Below are 14,598 nucleotides of genomic sequence, written 5' to 3'. Positions count from 1 at the left end.
AAGAGAGTACAATCCATTAAATGGGCTTCTTAGAGATGACAGTTTCAGCTCCATGAAGATAAACAGTTTTATTTCCCTTATTCCTTGCGAAACATGTGACACAACCAGAAGGACGTGAGAGTCACACCATACTGGCATATCTGGTAAAAGCAAGCAGTTGGCTGAAAACCACGACTGGAGAATCGTGACAATTTCTGAGTCCACAATCATGCCTTAAAAAGTGTGGATAAATCCTAACCAGGGCATAGTTTACATTTTAAATAACATAAAAACATTCGACTCGTGCTCAACCCAGCCCCAACAAGGCAGCACAATAATGTGGTTGCAGGGAGGGGGAGCAGGAAGGAGGGAGCTCTTGGGGGCGGTCACAAAACACAGAAGCAAACATAGGGCACGCTCACAAACATCAGCAAACACAATTGAGCACACATACCATACCGCACTAGAATGCAATTTTTAAAAGAAAAATGATATAAAAGATGGTTTCTCACCCCTCAAAACAAAACTGGAACTTTGGTTTACAGGCCCGGCTATGCCCATATGCCCTCCTCGTCATCCTGCGGCCGGCCCAGGGTAAGGAGGTGCACGGAGAGGAGGGGAACACCGGAATGAAAGAAGAGAAGGTTAGTTACACTGTGATGCACTACAAAGGCACACTGATCTTCACTTTGTTTTTTAATCTTAAAGAGCAAGGGAAACAAAAATCCACAGTAACTTAAGTGCCACATCGCTGACTTGTCAAATACATAACTGAGTTGTGTATCTATGGCAACCCCTACACAAAAACATTCCACCCACCCAGCTCTGAGTCTGTGTCAAGATTGGATTAGAAGATTAAAATTAGTCTACATTAGCAGATGATTATTTTTTTGGAAAGCATGCAATCTGAATTGCATATGCCTAAGGAGTAGATTAAACCTTTTAAGTAAGCAGAGAAGTAATTATAGTAACCAAATACCCTTAATTTCTCTTAAGCTTAAAGTATCAATAAAGGCTGAAGAAGAATTAAAAAAAAAAAACAAAAAACAACTCCGTCGACTTGGGTGGAACAAACTCCTGTAGCATGCGATAATTCACATTGGTTATTTCACAAAGGCTCAAACATGCTGTGATCTTCTTGATTTGTCAGGTTCTATTTTGCTCTCAGCATAAAAGAGGATATGCCCGCCATGGAATGATTATACAATTGCAATCAAATAAGTTTCAAAGCGAAGAGAGTAAACTTTCAATTCAGTAAAATGCTTGTAGAAAGGAAGTTTTGTTTAACTTAAAATTGTGTCCAACTGTGGATAAATGGAAACTTATTTGGTCTGAATTCTTGTTGAAAACGTTTCCAGAATGGTTCAGGACATTTTCCTCGCTTAGTGAAGAAGCCGATAGGTAGGGAAATTGAATCTTTGCAGACAGAAGTATATCCACCAACACAAGGTCCTGTTTTGAACAAGAATTCTCATTGTTTACTGCAAGGATAGAAACAAAGTGTAGAAAACTGCGTGGTTCATATCCTGGTCTCACACATAATTTGGGAGCTGTGTCTTTTAACAAATCCCTGACGAAACCAGGTTTTCCCATGATTTGCCTTTTGTTTTGAAAACCTGGAACAGGAAAAACAATAACTTGGAACATTTTCTCATCATATGTATTCTTATGGCTTAAGTTGTTGTAATATTAGGTTGAATAATATGAAAATGTCTATATTTGACCATTTTTGATCTAGAAAACAGCAATTTCATACAGTTCAACCTAATATTGCCGACAGGTCAAGGTAATTTTCATCTACTCAAGAATTTAGATCTGTGGTCTTTGAAATGAGTTTTCAGATAATTTCTTCCCTTTGTATTTCTGTAAATTTTATTTTGTGCATTTAAAAATATTATTCTGATAAAAGGAGCTCACCAGACTGCCAAAAGGGTCTGTGGCCCACAAAGAATTAACAACGCCCCACTGATTTGAGTCAATCAAGTGATTTGCACAGAGTCTGAATTGGACAACTCAGTATGAATTTGTACTGACAGTTTGGATAGTAATATTCTGGCAAAAAATAAGGTACAATTGATCATCTTAGCTGGGTCTTCTCATGTAAAATTTACCTGTGTTTATTTATCACTACACAGTCTAGTAATTGCTCCTGGCAATAAACTTCCCTTTTCCCTACATAACTTGAGAAATATGGATTTTTACATTCATTAAACTTCCTCTCAGTTCCTGGAGAAAAGCAAAGTTGATGTCCTTTTTTATGCTAATTAAGAAGGAAAGTCTACAGCATGGGACCCTCAGGCATCCACAAATGGATTTCAAAGGGTCTAGCAACCCCTTGTAATTCAATGCAGAATGTTGTAGGTATGTGTGTAAGTATATATCTCTGGATGGAGGTCCTAGCCTTCATTATAATGTTCCTGACCCCCAAAGCCATGGCTACAGGAAAACTCCAGGCTCAGAGTCACAGAACAAAATAGAAGGTTCTCCCTAAAATGCAGCCCACAGCCCCTGCTGACTGCTTCTAAATGGCTGTAAAATCACTCTCCTTACAGAGCAGTTTATTTCATTTTGTATTTAAAACCCAACAGCATGTATAGATTCAGTTTGTTTCAAATCCATTCAGAGATGATTTAAATTTTAAAAAAGAAGAAAGAAACAGGAAAGAAAGCCATTGCCACCAAAATCTACCACTATTTTCTTAACACTGAAATGTGGTCTAATGCAAATCACTTTTAGCAAATTAAATATATTAAAAAGTGGTAATTAATTATGATTGAAGCAGACAGGAGTTGTAGCTCGAAAATATACACTGCCAATATCACTACTGTGCCTCGTCCACCATAGGAATAAAAAGGAGCTCCCAGATGTCGAGGGTTATTAAAAGCCAGATGTTGAGATCGACGTCTTATATGCTGGTGAATAAAATAAAGAAATATGACAGTCCAATATAAACTTTGCTAACATTTAACATGGCAGAAATGTGGATAAATTCCTTCAGTGAACTCAGAATATTACGCATTTCTTTCAAGGTTTTAGTTTCTAAAGTTTAAAGTTTTTAAAAGAAAATAGAAAGGGAAGTGGTGGCCATTTCTGTTCTCTCTAATCTTCCAAGTTTAAACATGAATTGACCCTAATCACCAAGTGATCTGGGTCAGAGTGAGTGTCCGCTTGGGGAATAAAAAACAAAAATGCAGGAGCTAATCAGAGACGGAGCTCCAAGCATTTCCAAACGTTCGCAGCTGTTTGACTCCTGCACTGCCTGCATCTTTGTATGCAAATGTTAATTTCCTCAGCAACCTTACTGCACAGAAATGTAAATCTGGGGACCAAAAAATAAGAAACAGATAAATGTCACTTGATCCCTAAATTCATGCCAAGTTATTTAGAAATTCTTGGAGTTTTAAAATGTATCTATCAGGCCTGGGAGAGTCTGTTTCCTTCCCTTGTTTTTCTGTTTTCAAATCGACTTTGCAGTCGGGTTTCTGGATGTTGCCTGGTGTTTGCTCCCTTGTGTGTTCTCTGGGAGTGATTGCTATGCCAGGAGTTGCCAAAATATCTGGATGGGAAGAAAGCCTCTCTAGTCCATCCGTCATCCGCCTGCTTTTGTCCACAGCATCTGGGGATGGAACATCCAAGGTGGGCTGAAGCCCAGAGCATAGTGACCACAAAACACAGCAGATATTGACGAGGGGGGGAGGCTTAACTATCAAATAAACTCAGGATGTATCTACGGCTCCAGAGATGATATGAAGCCATGATGGAAATCCTGCAGTCCCAGATGCTGCGCTCTGATAGGGTTCTCTAAGTACTGAGATAAAACAAAATCCCTCACCGGATGGGCTGCTCATGGGGCTATGCTGATGACAAGATCTAAGGGCAAAGTGACTGAGTCATCACTGACAAGACAGGAGACTTGCCATTGTGGGGGACATTTATTAGCCCCAGCAAAGAAGGTCTGGGAAGGGACTCCATAATATGACATGATAAACGGCCCAGTGTAAACCTTTAATTGGTCTTCATTTTGAAGTATTAGATATAGCCAGCAGGCAAGCCCTGGCCCATCACAGGATTTTTTTTTTTAAACATCTGCAATTTTCTTTGAGTTGATAGCTGGCTTTTTTCCTGAAATCGAAGCACTAGGTTCCTAATGGGGACCTTACTGTCACACTTGTCCTGGCTGGAAATGAGAATGAAATTATGGAAGCATCACTTTCAAATCAGCCTACTGCCTCTGTAAGAATTCAGCCAGCTGTCTCTGCCAGGAAGTTCAACCTGGCCTCCTTGTGGAAAACGCAGGGAGACTGTCCTGGTTACTTACAGGGTGTGGCGTGGACAGTCACCAGACCCACCCCTACTCCTATTACAGTTCATGGCTTCTCTGACACTTTCTGCAAACTTCAAGCCCCAGGACTCTGCAAACTTTGGCCACGCAAGCCACAAAAGCAGGACCATAGCACAGGATTTATGATGTGCTCTGTGCCCGGGTTCGAGCAAAGCAACTCCTCTTGGCATTTCCAAACTGCAGGCTTGGCCAGAACTGGCAAAAGAAAGCACGTGTAAAGGAAAGCAGCGGGCGTGAGCCTGGGAAAAAGGGTATTGAGCCTCAAGCCTCGAGCCTTGTCAGGGCACTAATGTGTTTTCTCTCAGGGTCAAGTCCAAACCTTCCCTCTGGAAACCTCCCATTTGTGTCTTCCACTTCTCCTGCCTCCTAGAATGCTTAGCCCATAAATGGATGTCTCTGTTCAGGTGATAAGGTCAGGAATGGCTGTAAACTCTTACATGATTTGTATTTGTTACAGCCTGTGTGACCCATTTGCAGACAAGTTCTCCCAAAGAATAGAAAAGTCCTATCTAGATTCAGATACCTGCTTTGTGTTCTGTTTAAATATAAATGTTAATTTATTTCTGACCTGGGCTAGAAATGAGCCAGGGGGTATTAGCACCAGCTCCAGGTTAGAGAGAGTGTGATGGCTTTCCAAGTTTCTTCACTAAGTCTCACCAAGACACAGTTATGGGGAGGCTCTTTGTGCAGACAGGGAAAGGCAGGCTCAGGGAGAAAGATGAGGTAGCTTGCTAAAGGACACCTGGCCAGGAGCTGTGGAGCCGGGATCAAATTTCAGTCTGTCTGACCACAAAGGTACACTGTCCTGACATGTGAACTTTGAAGCCACAGAAAGAAGCCTCATTTTGGCCCCAGAAAACATCCGAGCGTTCTGCTTAGCTCAGCTCTGAAGTCCTTAGGACTTTGCACTGCCCTTTTGCAAGCTGTTGAAGGTCCTGGTTGGAGCTGGATGGTACAACTTAGGTGGGGTCTCTCTGGCTCTTGGAAGAAAGAGAACCTCACATGCACACAGCGGCTGTCCCTTACAGGGCATATCAGCAGCACCCCAGCAAATTTCAAGGTCCCTGAGGGAAAAGGCAACACCTCCACTCCCTTCACACTGCCTCACAGCATATGTGGGAATTTAACATGTATTTTCAAATGAGTAAGTATATAAGGATCGGTCCTTGCTTTTCTGAATGACTCCACGCCACTGAGAGAGAATGCTGCCTGGATTCCAGAGTTCCTTAGGGCTGCCAAGATCGCGTTTACTTGTTTCTCCCCAGAATGGTTCCGTCCCCTTCTCACTGTACTAGCGGCACTCCTGATTTACTCTTCTAACCTGAGTTGGAGAAAGCTGAACGCCACTGGCTAAGGGGCAACATGATGGGCGACATCCATGTTTTAAAGGACACATGGGGTTGTTTCTCAAGGGAGAGGCAGAGGCTCCAAGCCGGTGCAGCCTGGTTGGTTTTCAGCAAGTCCACCTCACAGGGACCCCCGAGGCAGGCAGCCATCTCAGTCTTCTTTGTGGGGCATTCTCCTTCACTTCTAATGTGGCATCTTTGGCACTTGCTCAATTTTTTGGACTATCATTATAGGGTGACTTGAAGAAACTAGTTTTCTATTTCCTTCAAGCAAAAGTAATTCTGACAAACCAATCTCTAGTGCCTTGTGCCAGCTCTCCCAGCTGAAAGATACAAGATCCCCAGCTGAAGATGGAAATGCTGGAAGGCTGTACTTTGGCCAACAATATTTTTTTGGAGCCCAAAGTCAACATCTGCTAAAAGCTGAGCCACTGCCAGATAGCCATAAAAAAGGGGTGGGGTGGAGACAGGCTTTATTTTCACTCCCTCATCCATCAGTCATTAACGCTTGGCTTTGTTAAACAGAGTGAAAATTGTGTTTTTTTACACGATTCTAGTTCTGCTGTTTCCTGGCTAGTGGGCAACCAAATCCCCTAGCCTCTTGACTTTTCACTTCCTCAGTTGCCTCAAAAAGAAAATGGGATCAGAAGACCCTGACACTTCATAGGGTTGCTGTGTGAATTAAACTGGAGAATGTAAATTAAACTACCTTGTAGACATTACAGACATATACAATATAATTAGGCACACCATCCCTGTTGGTGGCATTTGATAGTTTGTCACTATTATAACAAATTACTTGATACTGCCCTAAGACCACAGGCAAAAGGGTGTATGTAAAAAGGATCTGATAGTGTATTAAACTATCCTTAGTTATTTTAACATCTCTGGGCTGTTCAAAGCTAGGGTTTATTCAGTTCATTAATATATAGATGCTGAAACAATTTTTAAAATGCTATTGTTCCATAAATAAGGTAGTTTTCAGAATCTGTGCGTGTGCAGTAATGTTTAAAGAATGTTTCCAGTTCTCTTTTCTGTGGTTCCCTATCTCCTGAGTGCTGCAAGTGCCTGGGGTATGGAAGACCAACAGGGTCCTTAGTACATCAGTTCAAGAAAAAAGGAGAGGCAACGGTGTTTAGCAATAGAAAATGGATTTCCCTGCTTCCAGACCTTTCAAGGTTGGCCACCCCCTTTCAAAGAGGGAGCTGAAGAGCTGCCTCTTAGACAAATGTGACTGGATTAAAGCAGCAAGTTGAAAAGGAATCAATGCTTCCATGTTGCCAAGATGAGTTACGTCTACAAGCTGGAGAGGGTAGACTGTGTCTGAAAAACCCCTGCTGACTCAAAAGATGCTGCAACAAATCTCTTAATGAAACCCTAATACTGCAAACAAGGTTTAAAACTAAGAGGAATCAGGGAAAGGGGAGAAAAAGAGCTCTACCCAAAATAGAGTAAGACTGAAATCTTCAATGGGCTCAAATCTCCTTTAAGGAAAAATCCTTTTCTAAGAGGAAGATCCTGATGCATTAAGCAGCTCTGCCTTCTTCCCAGACATGAAGACCCTACCTGGCAGGGTTTATCAAATCGTGCCCTCATGTGCTTACATGTAAGGAATTAACATCACACCCAGATTAAAGAGCTCTGGCAATAACCTGCTCTTCTGCAAAGCCAGCTGCCTAAGGGCTGTAGCAGCCCCGCCCCGCTTCCTCTCCTGTGGCTGTAATGGTTGGGTGAGCACATAACTGCTAGGAGAGGAAGGAGCAGTTAAATACCTCCCTCAACAGTTCAGACACTTGTCCTCATTTCCTTTCTTACCTGTGGCCTCACACACAGCCATGACAGGGTCATTCCAGAGCTTCTGCTCTTAAAAACAAGCAAACAAATAAACTGCCACCTTTATTTCCCAATGGTGAGAAACCACATATTCCTCTGGTTCGTGTTTTAGTAGCTTTGGGGATTTCTGTTAGTCTTTGAGGGATAAAGAGAAAAACGACATCTGAGCTATCTTTCTACTTCATGTACTTAAAAAAAAATCTGTTGAGTTTTAAATACAGCATCTTCCAATCTACTTGTGATAAAAGGAGCATCAGAAAAGGGGCAAGTGAGCACAAGAAAAACAAATTGGCAATTATGTGTGCTGAAGGATGTTAACTAAACTTATTCTGGTAATCATTTCACAGTATAACCATATAGCAAATCATTATGTTGTATAACTAAAATTAATACAATGGTAAAGGTCAATTATATTTTGATTTTTGAAAATTAATTTATTGTTTACAAAAAGAAAAGAGGCAAGTGGCTCACAAGATTTAGTTCAAAATGCATTCCAGGATATCTTAGACTCCAATTCTCAGAGGACTGGCCCAAGAGTGGGAACAGTTGAAATCTCTGAACCCTTATCCCATCCAATAAACATCAGCCCAACAAGAGGTTTCTTCATGGGTTTTTGAATTTGAAGGCTTCATCCCTACTTGAAGCCAAAACCCAAAGGCTTCTTCCAAGAGGTGGTCCATGAAATTAGATTTGCACTGCAAAAAACCTCTATCGTCTCTTGTTCAGTCAAGCTTCAGACATACTAGCTTGGATGGGAAACTGATATTAAAACCCTAAGACATGTAACTTTTCTTATTAGGTTACTGTCATGGGGAACAAAAATTTTTTTGTTTGTTCTGAAACTATAGTAAGTTCTGATATGTGGTAGTTAATTTTTCTTCTATGTAGGAAACATGAAAATGTATTTACACACACATACATATATGTATATACAATGTATATTCAAACACGCACTCAGGGGAAGTTAGGGAGAGAAATTTCTAGTTAAACATGATCTTGAGAAATTCTTCCATATGTGGAAAAGTCCTCAGTTCGTCTGACATATAGCTATACATACATATATACACACAGGACACTATGTATACATTTATCCCACATTCATTTAACCTCAAAACATAAAATAAATTCTTCTTTTTTCCTTCCCTAAGCAAAAGCTAGGAATAACAACTCTATATACAGAATCCATCTTCTGGGGGGCAATGGAGCAAGTTAAACCCCTCGTCTGTTTGTTAGAATTCAAAGGGCTGCACTTTGGCTAATCTGTTGGTGAAAGTGCAAGGAAAGCAGGGCATCAATCACAGAATCCCAACCAGCATTTCACAAAGAGGGCAAGTGGGGAATCCCAGGGCCTTGAGTTGGCTTTCTGAGAAGTAACAGGGCCCAGGGAGGAACTGCTGTGACTTCTTCCTTCTCTGGGCGGACAGTGAGACTCCACCAACTCCTGTTAACCAAACATAAAATTCAAGGCCCTGGGAGGAAGAGGAAGAAGAGAAAAGCAGGGGGGTGGGTGCGGTTACAAGACAGATCTGGGGCCAAGAAACACATGGGGCTTGGAAACGTCACCTGCCTCCAGCCACACCTCCATGAGGACCTGATGGCTGGAAGTTCCCCTCCTATGCAAATGCTCTGCAGGACACTGACTAATTCAATCTGGGAGCTCAGGAGTATGCAGCATGGACAGAGGTGGGAAGGAGAGAGAGCAGGAACCTTGTTTTTACTTTCAGAACTAACTCTACCTTATGGTTTTTTTTGCCTGAAAGAAGAGGGTAGAGGGGACATGTTTTGAGACCAGAAATCTCAAAACCAACGTGGCGAGCGTTGCAGCCTCTTTGAAGAGAGCACAGGTGCAGTCGGCATGGCGAGAATCACTGGGATAATTTCATTATATCTTAAAATACGATCTGTATATCTGTCTCATGACCACTAGTTTGAAAAGAAAGCCAAAGCTAGGTCTGGGTTCTCTAGTGAACAAGTTATTTGATGGCTTATGGGAAAATAACATGTGTCTCAAGCAGAATTCTATAGGAATTTTCAGCAGAAAATGGAAGTGGACATTCAGTGCTCTGAAATGTGTCCAGTGGTACAAACTCATGTTTCAGCTGAGAGCCAACACATGCTGGGACCACACAGTAAACAGGAGCAACAGAGAATGGACCAAAGATCACTATTTACATCTGCAGGCAGATTCTGGAAATTGCCAAGTGGAGTGGGTAATATTTAGGATTAGGGCAATCAAATTTCTAGGAATAGATTAGCAGAGTGGACACCCTAAAGCTGAGGATGCAAAATAGAAAACCCAGCTTCTGCCACAATAAGGTCACTATCTGAAAGTACTCCAATAGCCCTGGCTGATCTGATGGCAGCCCTGGGCCAAGTGAAGCATCCTCTACTCTGCTCTGGGGGCCTGACTTGTCCCAGGCCTTGTGTGTACAGAGGCTCATGAATGAGTAAGCAACAGAATGTGGATCCTGGCAATCCACTGCCAAGGGCCCGCTGTAACCTAGAGTAATTCCCCTCCTTCCCTGTGCCAGGCTCTCTACTCCTTGAGGATCTCACTCTGGTGACTCTAGGGCAGTGGGAGAGTTGTAAGAAGCCACATTTTCACTGGCACAGTGACAGCAGGAATAGAGAAGAGTAAAGGGCAAGGGGAAATGGGGGAGAATGAAATGAATGGTCACAAACAGAAGAATGGAAATAATGTCGATGAAGGCTGGGGCAAATGGGAAGAGAACTGATGGGATGACATTTTAATTCAAATTTGGAAAAGAAATCAAAATAAGAGAAAATTTGCTACAGTTGGACAGGAAAGGGAAAACACACATTTGCATTCTAGAGGAAATCGATATTGTAGCCATGCAACCATATTTAATACATGTGGTTGCATAAATATATCCATACTGACATCCAAGGAGGTTTGCCCACAGGGTACAGCACTCAGAGACTCAGGCCCTTCTCTTGGGCCTGTTGATTTTCAGGTGTGTGACTCTGAAAAGTTAACAGCCTCTCTAAGCTCCAGTGTCTTTATCTGTACAATGGGGATACTCCCATCTGCCCTATTTCCCAAAGGTACTACGAGAACAACTCATTCAACAGACATTTATCAAGTGCCTACTGTGGGCCAGACAAGTGTGACTGTGCTTTGCAATATGTAACCAAGAGTATGAATATGACATAAGATACGACCCCAAATTTCCTTAATCAATTTAATAAGTCTTATGCCTCCATGCTCCTGGACTCCGCAGCCCTCCTTTAGAAGTAAGATTTCTATAAGTAAAATGTGAAATTTAAATTTCAATTGGGATCTGAAAGTCTTCAAGGTGCTCAAAATGCCTTGATCTTTCCAACCCCTGTGAGTGAGAATTTCCATTCAAAGAAAGAGGGAGAGAGAGGAGAGGGAAGATCTAGGCTTGGAAAGTGGCCATATATTCTGGGGTTTCCAGTCCAAAAAGAATGTTTACGTTTTTGCCAGTTAGGCCCCCACAAATTAGAATCAGAACGGCAGATGCTTTACCAAACAGAGGTGCATTTTGCACACAGAAAAGCAGTAAGATCCAGGTCCTTAAAGACCCAACATCCAACTCAAGACCCAAGGACAGAAGTGTGAGTCCTGGAAGCCAAAGGGCAGTCTGAACAAGCCTGGCATTTTGAGTTGGCTGAAGTGTGGTGTTCACCCTGATGCCATACTTTTCTTATCCATGGGGTTATTAGTCCATACCTGGGAGCCACTGGAAGGAGATTAATGAAATATGACTATAAAAAGCATACGATGCCTAGAAAAATAAGTAAAAACTCTTGGCATCATGGTAAGACAAGGCAAGATGCTACTTAAAGGAAATGACAGAGAGTGACAATGACAGGTACAGAGGGCATTTAGGAGAAGTTGCGTTTCCACTGAGCTTTTCTAAAATCAGTCAGACTCGGTAACTTCAATAAAATAAAATCACTAATGAGTCTCCAGCATGTACTATTTATTCTTTGGTCTTAATTATTTCTCAAAGCTCACCAGTAGCTTGTGTCACGGGAAATATTTGTTGTCTGCCTCTGTGCCCGCTTCTTGGTTTGAAGGATTTCCTAAGGCATTACTGGTGTTTCTCTGAATGTTCTGCTTGAACATATTCAATGACTGTGGCTATCCTGGGGGTCATAGGCCACCAAATATTAACTGTTCCTTTCCTGGGTAGGGGGTCTAGGCTGTTGGACTGCCACACCCCACTGACTTCTCTTACATGTTCTCCATATTCTCTTCCCCTTATGACACTCATTTTCAATCTCTGAAGAGCCATGTATTTATGATTATTCTCATTTTCCTGGGTCCTCATTCTTGTAATGGCTCCCTTAATTCCAATCTATTGATTTTTTTGGTGGGATAACTCATTCTCAGATGTTAGAGTCTGAAAAAAAGTTATCCTAAGAAATGAACACTCTCATTTTCTGCTATGCAAAGCATAAGGAAAATTTGCCTCAAAACTTCACCTTCTGGTGAAAAACACTGGTGGAAACTGGATCAGCCCTGTTTTAAACTGGGTAGTCTCTTTCTTCACCTGATACTCTGAGAACAGTATTTCTCAGAGCACAGATGTTACTAGAAAAGAAGAAGAAGAAAAAAGATTCCATGATCAAATAAATCTGGGAAATGCTGGGTTAAATAAAATTGGAGAGCTTTCTTTCTTATACGGCTTTATAGATCCTTTGATCTGTTAATTGTACCAAGACTCTCCAAGATCGTGTTATAATACACAGCACTTTCCCAAAATTCTTTGCTCACCAAATCTTTATTTCAAGACTTTCCTCATGGGACTAATGTTCCAAACGTTACTTTGGGAAATCCCAGTCTAGACTTATAACCCTTGGATTCAGTTTCTCCCAAGAAAGCAAAATCATAGTAAAGGAACGAGGGATAGGGAAGAAATGGAAAAAGAATCTAACTCTGCAAGTACCTGGCAATACTTAAATTGAATTTCCTAAGGAAAAATGAGTTTCTCTGGAAAAGTAGAAAAGTGGTTGATTTTTTATATTTCTTCATTTTCACATGTATCTGACCTCTTAATAAAGCTCAAAAGGCAATGTCAACATTTTGTAGCCCCTCTTCTAGAAGATATAGTTGGTCAGCCTCATGGCCACAGGAAGGTCAGGGCTGGAAGACTCATGGGAAGGGAATCAGGAATCCCTGGAAGAGACTTTTCCCCTTTAAGTCAGTTCAATTAACATCAAGAGCGTTTAGTTTAAATCTCATCCAAATCAATCCGTTATTCAGACTCTAATGTTGTCACATACTGATATAAAGCTGTCACTTTCTCCAAAGAAGTAGTTCCACTCCATACATATTAGTATATATACTTACACAATCATGTGTAGCTTTTGCAATCAACTGGGAAAGACTTCCCAGCTGTTCAATAACTGTTACAGTCTGGGACTTACTTAGATTTATAACAGTGCACATATTGATAGATGAGTTGGTGAATATGAATCTCAAAATCCTGTATAGGGGAAGGCATCACTGTCCAAGACCTGGGATACCTAGTCAGAAAGGGCAACCGGCCCAGGGGATCTTGCCATCTCCATCATTGGAGTCAACCTATTCCTACCAGGGCTCCTAACTGAAGCCTCCTTCTCTGATTGAAAAGGTGCACCAAGGGAACTTTACAGCCTAGCTGACTCCAGTTTAAAACCACAAAGCTATCCTTCTGATTAAGGGTATTTCACTTTCACAGTGAACCCCACTGCAGTTCCTAAGTCATGGGCCCCCTAATTAAGTTATAACTACCTGTTATCTGTCTTGTTCTGATTGACAAGATCCTGAACAGAACTGAATGAGACATCAGACTTTTGCTCTAAACCAGACAGCAAACCCCTTGAATACAGGGGTATTACCCATCATCCTCTTCCCCAAGCCCAGCAAAGTGGCCGGCGTGGAACATGTGCTCCAAGTATCGGGTGAATGAGCAAAGACCCAGCAGCAGGACTCTAGTCAGTTGAGGACCCCCTGCTCTCAGGGCCTGGATTTTTCATCTGTAGAAGAGGATGAGGCTCTCTGCCTCTATGTTCATGGCTTGCTTACATAGTTACTGAAATGGAGAATGTGAAAGTGGAGGGTCATCACCACCTTCCTAACAGTGCCAATGAGAAATGTGTACCAGAGGTCCTGACCACGTATGTTAGTCAGACATTCCTCAAGGAATGCTAATTCTTCTGTGGAGGGCACCACCCCTGAGCAATTATTTCTGCCCCATGACAACCTCTAGTGTCTGTAGACAAACTTAAGAGGGTCAACCAAACAGGCAAGTACTCTAGTCTAATAATTAAAGATCTCTGGACAGGTATCCGGAGACTAACTTTTGTAAAAAATATCATCCACAAGGAAGGTAAATTTGAACTGGTGCTGTGTTTCTAGCAGGACACATTAGTGTATGTGTCTCCGTGATGAAACAAGACTGTTATCTCAGCAGGTGCTCGTGCAAACCACTTCCCCAATTTGCTTCCAAACCTTCTTTCCGTCCCTATAGTGCTCTCTGTTTCTGTTTCTCTGGGGGAAATTCCAGGGTGGCCTTCTAGCACCCATAAAGCCTTACACTTATACCTCATGGCAGAAGGTCAAGGAGCAAAGGGCAGGGATCAAGAGTGAGAATGAATTAGTTAGCAGGATGCCAGGTATACTAGGGCAGGTGAGTGTGGGGAGGTGGTGGTGGTTGTGAGGGATGAGAACTGAATAAATAAAACCAAATCAGACCCAAACCACAGACATACGAGATAATGACATAAAGTTAATCTCTCTCTCCATTTTGCTGATCTTCAAACTGAGAACCATTTTTGAGAGCTAATGACATAAACTGGTGCCTTTCTGCACTTGGTTTCAGAAACTAAGATGTCCTGTGTGGACATCTTCTCCAGGGTTGAGGTCTCCGAGGGCAAATGTTTCCCAGTGCAAGGATAGGGCCAAGCTGGGGGCGAGGAGCCCTCCGATTGGAGCTACCTCACCGCACAGCTCCAGGGGGTATATTTTATGTTGCGTACTATATAAATGGTGCCCCCTGGAGTTGTACTACTGGGAAAACACCTTGGAGACTTGGAATCTTAACTTCTCCTATGGGATGGAGTGAC

General features: G+C 42.0%; 1 protein-coding gene across 4 annotated transcripts in view; it reads right to left on the bottom strand.

Annotated features, from left to right (window-relative positions):
- ERC2 (ELKS/RAB6-interacting/CAST family member 2) overlaps positions 1 to 14,598 on the bottom strand; it is a 974,163-nt gene that overhangs the window by 187,957 nt on the left and 771,608 nt on the right. The gene's annotated exons all lie outside the window — the stretch shown is intronic.

Source organism: Balaenoptera acutorostrata, chromosome 10 (genome assembly GCF_949987535.1).
Source record: "Balaenoptera acutorostrata chromosome 10, mBalAcu1.1, whole genome shotgun sequence".
In the NCBI taxonomy this organism is placed as follows: domain Eukaryota; kingdom Metazoa; phylum Chordata; class Mammalia; order Artiodactyla; family Balaenopteridae; genus Balaenoptera; species Balaenoptera acutorostrata.
Note: the sequence above shows the minus strand (reverse complement) of the source record. Positions and strands in the feature narration are given on the sequence as shown.